Source organism: Equus asinus, chromosome 16 (genome assembly GCF_041296235.1).
Source record: "Equus asinus isolate D_3611 breed Donkey chromosome 16, EquAss-T2T_v2, whole genome shotgun sequence".
Lineage (NCBI taxonomy): Eukaryota > Metazoa > Chordata > Mammalia > Perissodactyla > Equidae > Equus > Equus asinus.
In genome coordinates, this window is record NC_091805.1 from 43,469,907 (window position 1) to 43,477,047 (window position 7,141).

Consider the following 7,141-nt stretch of genomic DNA (forward strand, 5'->3'; position numbering starts at 1 on the left):
TCCTTCCACCTTTTATCTTTGTTGGAAAAGTCTTTGATCAGACATGTATCAGATCAGTGGAATCTGATCATGGCAGTCCCAGTCTCCTTTCTCAAGAATGATTTATAGTGGGCACGTGGCTCAGCCCTGGCCAGTGAGAGGTAAGGAGATGTTTATCCAAGGCAAGGGGAAGTCTGCTGGGAATTTCTGGTATAGGTTTCTCTAGAAGGGATGTTGTTTTTCTGCCTCTGGACATCATTGGGTTTGGATATGATGACAGGAACTGTTGAGATGAAGCCAAAGCACACGGCAGGACAGGGACATTGTGCTGTCAGAGTAAGGGGGCGGGAGCCAGGCATGGCTGGCAGGAGCTGGAGCTGCCTTGGCTCTGCGCTTCTTGTTACCTGAAGTGATAACTCTCCTGACAGATTAAGGCAGTGAGCTTTCTAAATACACTTTACATGGCATCCCAACACACATGTGCACACGTGTAATGCACAAAAAACATAAAAGTTTCACAAAACAATACCATTCCTGTTATGTGCAAGGTATTTCTCCTTTTTTCTTCCGTTCTGTGATTGCATTTTTAAAAATACGCTTTTTTGAGGCACTCTAAAAGGATTTCATCACCCAAAAATGTATGTGACCTACAGTTTAAAACATTTGGGTGTTTTCTGGTAGTTTTTCTGTAGACTCTGGAATCAGACTACCTAAGTTGCTATCCCAGCTCTGCTAGTTACCAGCTTTGTTACGTTGGACAAGTTTCTTAAATTCCGTACGATTCAGTTTTCTCATACTGGATGGAGGTAAGAATGGTACCTTCCCTCCCAAGGTTGTTTTAAGGATTAATTGTGTTAATGCATGTAAAGCACTTAGAACGGAAGGCCATTGGGAGGTCTGAACAGAAGACTGACATCTCACAAAGATGCATAAGGCATGGTCCCTGCCCCCAGAGAGTTTACTTTCTCGTGGGAAAGATATTATAATACAGAGGCCCAGGAGTTAAGAGAAACACAGAGCAATCCAGGAACATGAAGGAGAAACGTGCATTCCAGCCTGAGGAATCAAATCTGATCTCCAGGAGGCAGGACTGGGAGATAAAACGAATTGTGAAAAATCTACTTACTTTATTTTTTTAAATTAACACACTAATTTTTAGAGCCATTTTACGTTTACAGAAAAATTGAATGGAAAGTACAAAGACTTCCTCTATATTCCCTCCCCCCACAGTCACCCACAGTTTCTCATGTTATTGACATCTTGCATTTGTGTGGTACATTTGTTACAATTGATGAGCCAATATTGATACACTATTATTAACTAAAGTCCATAGTTGACATCAGAGTTCACTCTTTCTCCCATACATTCCGTGGGTTTTGACAAATGTATTACGGCGTGTATCCATCATTAAACATTAAAGTATCATATGGAATAGTTTCACTTCCTCAAGAATCCCCTGTGTGCCACCTATTCATTCTTCTCTCCCTCTCCTGGAGTTCCCAGCAACCACTGATCCCTTTAGTCTCTCCACAATTCTGCCTTTTCCAGAATTCCATAGAATTAGAATCGTATGTATATAGACTTTTCTGATTGGCTTCTTTCACTTAGCAATGTCTACTTACTTTTTAAAGATCTCTCTAAATACAGAATATATTCAGAAGAAAAAGAACAAATAAAATTTGAAAGTGTCCTTTTGGTGCTATTCAGGGCTCTGAGCAACCAACAGGCACAGCTAATTTCCTTATAATAATTTGCTTAATAAATATTTGCTGAATAAATATGAATAAATCCCCAGCACTATGACTACAACATTAGCACATGGTCAATCCGGATTTGTGGAACTGAACTACAGTCCTAATATCTCGTTTACACTTAGGAGCTTCCGCGTTCTCCTTGGTCATTCACTTAATAGGAACCAACAGCTCTCATGGATTGAGCTCTTTACATGTCCAGACACTATACTGAGCATTTTATAAACATGATTTCAAATCAGCACTACCATTAATCCTTTGAGCTAGTATTACTCTCCTTGCTTTATAGATGAGAAAACAGGCTCAGAGATGTTAAGAAACTTGCCCAAAGTCACAAGGCAGGTAAAGTGAACCTTTAATTCACACTCAAATGGGAACCCTATCTCCAGGTTCTTGGGGCACTATTGATGAGTCCACCAGCTTCTGCGGAGCTGACAAGTGGTCCAGCATGCAAAGCCTTACATGATGTCCTCAAACAGACATCCTGTGTAATTATGGTCAGGCCAGTCTGCTCACTGTTTCCAAAATGCCCTGCCCATTTCTGCCTTACACACTGAGGAATTCCCCAGAGTGTATGTGGGGTTTTGTTGTTGTTGTTATTTCCTATGTAGGACAGAGGCTCATCATAAGAGGTGTCACAGCTACTAGAAGTCCTCAGAGGTGTAGGTGACCACCCTGGAGATAAGGCAGACATAGGGCTGTGCTATACTGCTGGGAAATGAGCCCACCGTTCTCCATTGTAGGAGGAAAGAAGGGCTTCAGAGGATGCTGCGGGGCTTTGTAATTCATCACAGATCCTTAGACATTTCTCCCTGCAGTGAGAAATGGAAAATGCCTGATTTTCTCCAATGCTTCAAACTTCTGACAGGGAAGACTTACATATCTAATGACCAAAATCTTTCTAAACATGGAAGTGAGTCCTGTAAATCAAACATATCAGCCTGCTAAATGTGGTAGGCAGACAGAGCGTAAATAACGTAGCATAATGAAGGCAAACTGCCTGAATGAACACAATTTACCAAAAATATCGATCTTACATTCATTTAATTGCCTCCATGCTTATTTGTACAATTTCCCAGCACTATATATATTTTTCTCATCTAACCAAGGGAAACTTAAAAACCATCTCAGTCCCATGACCACAGTAACTCACATTTCAGAACCAAGGTTTGGTCTGAGACTCTGGGCGGGGAAATAAAGCTTGCACGTTAATTGCAAGATCATTCTTGATGAGTCATAAAGAAATAAGCTAAAGCCCTCTTATAGTAATAAAGTCTTCTCTGTCCTATACCTTTTCTTGCAATATAGTACATCTTTTATTACCTTTTTGATTTTTTTGAACGGTAACCTTTTATAACACTTTCACTGAGATGGCTTCCTCATGATTTTTTTTTTCTTTTTTTTTTGCTGAGGAAGATTCACCCTGAGCTAACATCTGTGCCAATCTTCCTCCATTTTGTTTGTGGATCGCTGCCACAGCATGGCCTCCAATGAGTGCTGTAGGTCCCCACCGGGAACTTAACCAGTAGGCCATGGGGCTCGCCCCATGAATTTTAATTGACTAATTTGAATTGAAATTCTCTTCTACTTGCCTGAATTGCAATGAAATCTCTTTGTGCCTGCTTGGATTCCACGCTCCGTTTGTTCCTCTGCATCTCACTTGTCTCATTAACCAACATATTCTGGACATTTATTGACAGAAAGAACTTAGAATCATAAAATGTCAAGTCAGATGGGACGGTATCAGAGGTATTGTTATGCCTCAGGCCATCCTTGTCAAGCCTGGCACCTCTGCTGGCGTGACCTCAGCAATAGGAAAATCCTTCCTTGAGAACTCAGAGTCTGCCAGTCCCTGGCCTCCCGGGGAGGGCACACGGTGGGGGTGAACCTTCGTCATCATACAGAGCTAGCCACTGAGTCAGTGGCTGTCAGGACCAGCACCCAGAAGATAGTTCTGCCCAAGCCCCTGTCTTCAGCCCAATGAGAGGATCGGATAGATAACTGTCCTCTATTTTTCCCCTTTTTTCACTTAATGAGCAGAGACGACAGAGAGCAGTGAGCACTTAGCACAGCCCTGGAACATAGAGATCAGTGAATACTTGTTCATTGACTGATCAATGACATCAACCCCCAGCTGTCCACGTTCACCCTAATGACAAAGCCCAAGAAGGTATGACTCCCGTGCCCCCGTGGTTCCCTCCCTCTCCCCTCCCCCCTGCCCAGCTCAGAAATGAGCTGTGGTAAACCACCTTCTTAGACAGAAGAGCTGTCTTGCTCCGTGACCACAGCCATCATGTAGAGGAAGCCAAGGAAATGATGAAAGTCTTTGAAAGACAAGCATGTGAAGAAAGATGGAAGGTCGCAATGGGCAGGGACCTAGAGGGAAGAGAGCAGGGTGGTTGGACTGGCACCACCCTCCCAGCCATGGCTGCTCACTTGGGTCTTAGGGACTGCTCTCTTCTCCTTCCCCTTGGCTCCTGCACAGAATATCATTCCGTCTCATGCCTCAGTCATATTTAAAGAGAGGTATGCCCATAGCGTATGCATACACACACACTTACCTAGGTGCCCATGTGTCTATTTAGCCATACATACTAAATTGACACCTGTCCCCAAACTGGACTCTGCTGAATAGAGCCACTCAAACTCACCGCCCTCAGGAAGCTTGCACCCTTGGAATTACATATCAACTTGAGGATGAGGGCCAGCCTCCCCCTTGGTGGATGACCTTATAGACTTTTCTAAGAGCCGAAAAGAGCCATAGCCTACGTTATCATTTCTCCACTTCTCTGCTCACTTTACACCATACTTGAACACATCTTTATGCAGCTGTCATTTCCTGAGCATCTTCTGTGTCCCAGGCACCCTGCCGGCTCTTGCGGATTGAACCACACAGACCTGAACCTGACTCCAAGGAGGTACCATCTCAGCTCTCGGAGGAGTTTTCACACCCAACATAACTTGCAGAGTACTTGTGAAGACCAAGGGAGATTTTAGTTATGGAAATGTTTTGAATAATTGGAGTATCCAAGCTAATATTATTGCCATGTACTTCAATGATGTATATATCAGAGCTCACTAGTGTCCTTGCCACCGAGAGGAAGCAGACTAGCAGTTCCCAGCCCTTGATGGGCCACATGAAATACGTGAGGTCTGCGCAGCAATCAAGGTGTGAATACATGAGAAACCACGAGCATCAGATTCCCAGGGTGAATGGGGCTGTACAATAAAAAACTTTGTTTTGTTTTGCTTGCTTGCTTTTTCTTTTTTTTTTCTTTTTGGTAATATAAAAGGAGATGAAATGCACATTGGTACTTTCCTATAGGGGCAAGATGCCAGTCCTTTGCTTATCAGGAAATTGAAAGTATGGGTTGCTGTAGCAACAGAGGCCTGGTTGCAAGAGGCCTGGGGGTGGGAGTTGGGGCTAAGGTTGTTTACCAGCTTTTTCTGGGGAAGGAGGTGAAAACATCACCCACAGCACTAACCAGAGGAAATGGCCTGTTCCCCAAGGTGCTATGGGGCTTCCTGCCAGAGCACCTGATACTTTGTTTCGTGACTGAGGCGAGCCTTGCCTCAAAGTCTTCCTGTAGACGGAGATGACCAATCAACTGCCTCCCAGCTCAAACCTGAACTCCTTCAGGCTTCTAGGGGGAGGCCGCAGGCAGAAAGAGCAGCAGGCGTCTGAATTCTGCGTTTAAATCCTGGCTCTGCCATTTGGAAGTTGCGTGACCCCCTCCCCATAAAATGGGGAGAGGGTATAATGCTCACTGGCTATGACGAGGACAGAACTTTCTCTTGCATCCATTTCATTTTTTCCCCTTTCCTTCCCAGGTCCCAGGATCCCTTTACCCTTCCTCTTGTGCGGCCAGTCAAAACTCAAAATTCTTCTTACTTTATTTTGCAAAGGAATTTAGCTTTCTTTGTTTCATTTTCCGCTCTCTAAGCTGGATCCTGGACCTACCTTTACAGAACTGAGTGATTATGCGAGTGTTTTGCTAACAACAGCCACAAAAGTTCTCCTCCACTGGGAATTCTGCCTCCAGCTTTAAGGTAACATGCTTTCTTTTTTCTCAGATATGTTGGTTCTTCACTCTGCACTTCCCTTGTTTCTCAAGATAACCTAAAATGAATGAGCTGGCCAAACCGGCCTACCATCTTCTACAGACTTCGCAAGTCCCCGGTGCATTGCTTCCCTCACAGGCCATTTTTCTTAACAATCTGAAACCAACTGTGCCCACCCATTTCCCCTCCATGTCCTTCCTATGTCTTTCCTTCAATCGGCTTATTTATGAAGTCTTCCAAAATCACTATTGCATCATACCGACATCACAGCAGTACATGTTTATTCTATACACATGCCTAACACGGGGGGTGGGGAGGGGATTGTAACAAAATTGCAAGGAGCAATCAATGGTAGAAATGATCCTTTACCGACCCAACATTCTTCCTGCAGCATGTCCCTTCTACTCTGCTAATAGAACCTCAATTTGTTCAGCTACTAGTAGAAATCTTTTGACTTTAGGGAGAGAAGACCCCCTACTCTGGCCATAAGGAATGAATTGTGATTCGCCTAGAGAACATATAGTAATCTCATTCTCTTAAGGTAGGCTACGTGACCCGATGAGATATAAGGGGAAGTTTGCTGGATGTGGCTTCCAGGAAAGCTTTTGCTATCTTGGGTAAAAAGGGACAAACTCAACTGGCAGGGACGCTTTTGTCCCGTTGCCATTTCTTCTTTTCTGGAATATTGACATTGTGCCTAGAAGTACAGCAGCCATCTTGGGACCATGAGGTACAAGAAAAGGCACAAAGATACAATCTCTTAAAGTATGGTTTATCATATGATCCAGCTATTCTACTTCTGGGTATTTATCCAAAGAACATGAAAACAATTATTCAAAAAGATATATGCACCCCTATGTTCATTGCAGCATTATTCACAATAGCCAAGACTTGGAAGCAACCCAAGTGCCCATCAACAAATGAGTGGATAAAGAAGATTTGGTATATATATAATGGAATACTACTCAGCCATTAAAAATGCAAAATACTGCCATTTGCAACAACATGGATGGATCTTGAGCGTTTTATTCTAAGTGAAATAAATCAGACAAAGACAAATACTGTATGATTTCACTCATATGTGGAAGATAAGCAAACAAACAAACACATAGGTAAGGAGAACAGATTGGTGGTTACCAGAGGAGAAGGGGATGGGGAAGGGCAAAAGGGGTAAAGGGGCACATATGTACGGTGATGGATAGAAACTAGACTTTCGGTGGTGAACATGATGCAGTCTATACAGAAGCTGAAATATAATAATGTACACCTGAAATCTACACAATGTTATAAACCAATGTAATCTCAATAAAATAATTTTTTTAGAGTATGGTTTAATAAAAAGATAGCAA

At 43.1% G+C, this 7,141-nt stretch overlaps 1 long non-coding RNA gene across 1 annotated transcript; it reads left to right on the forward strand.

Annotated features, from left to right (window-relative positions):
* Positions 1–5,308: 5,308 nt before the first annotated feature.
* LOC139040404 (uncharacterized) lies at positions 5,309–6,842 on the forward strand. Its single transcript, XR_011494900.1, has 3 exons — positions 5,309–5,780; positions 6,253–6,333; positions 6,662–6,842. It is a non-coding gene; the product is annotated as an uncharacterized lncRNA (long non-coding RNA).
* The last annotated feature ends 299 nt before the right edge of the window (positions 6,843–7,141 follow it).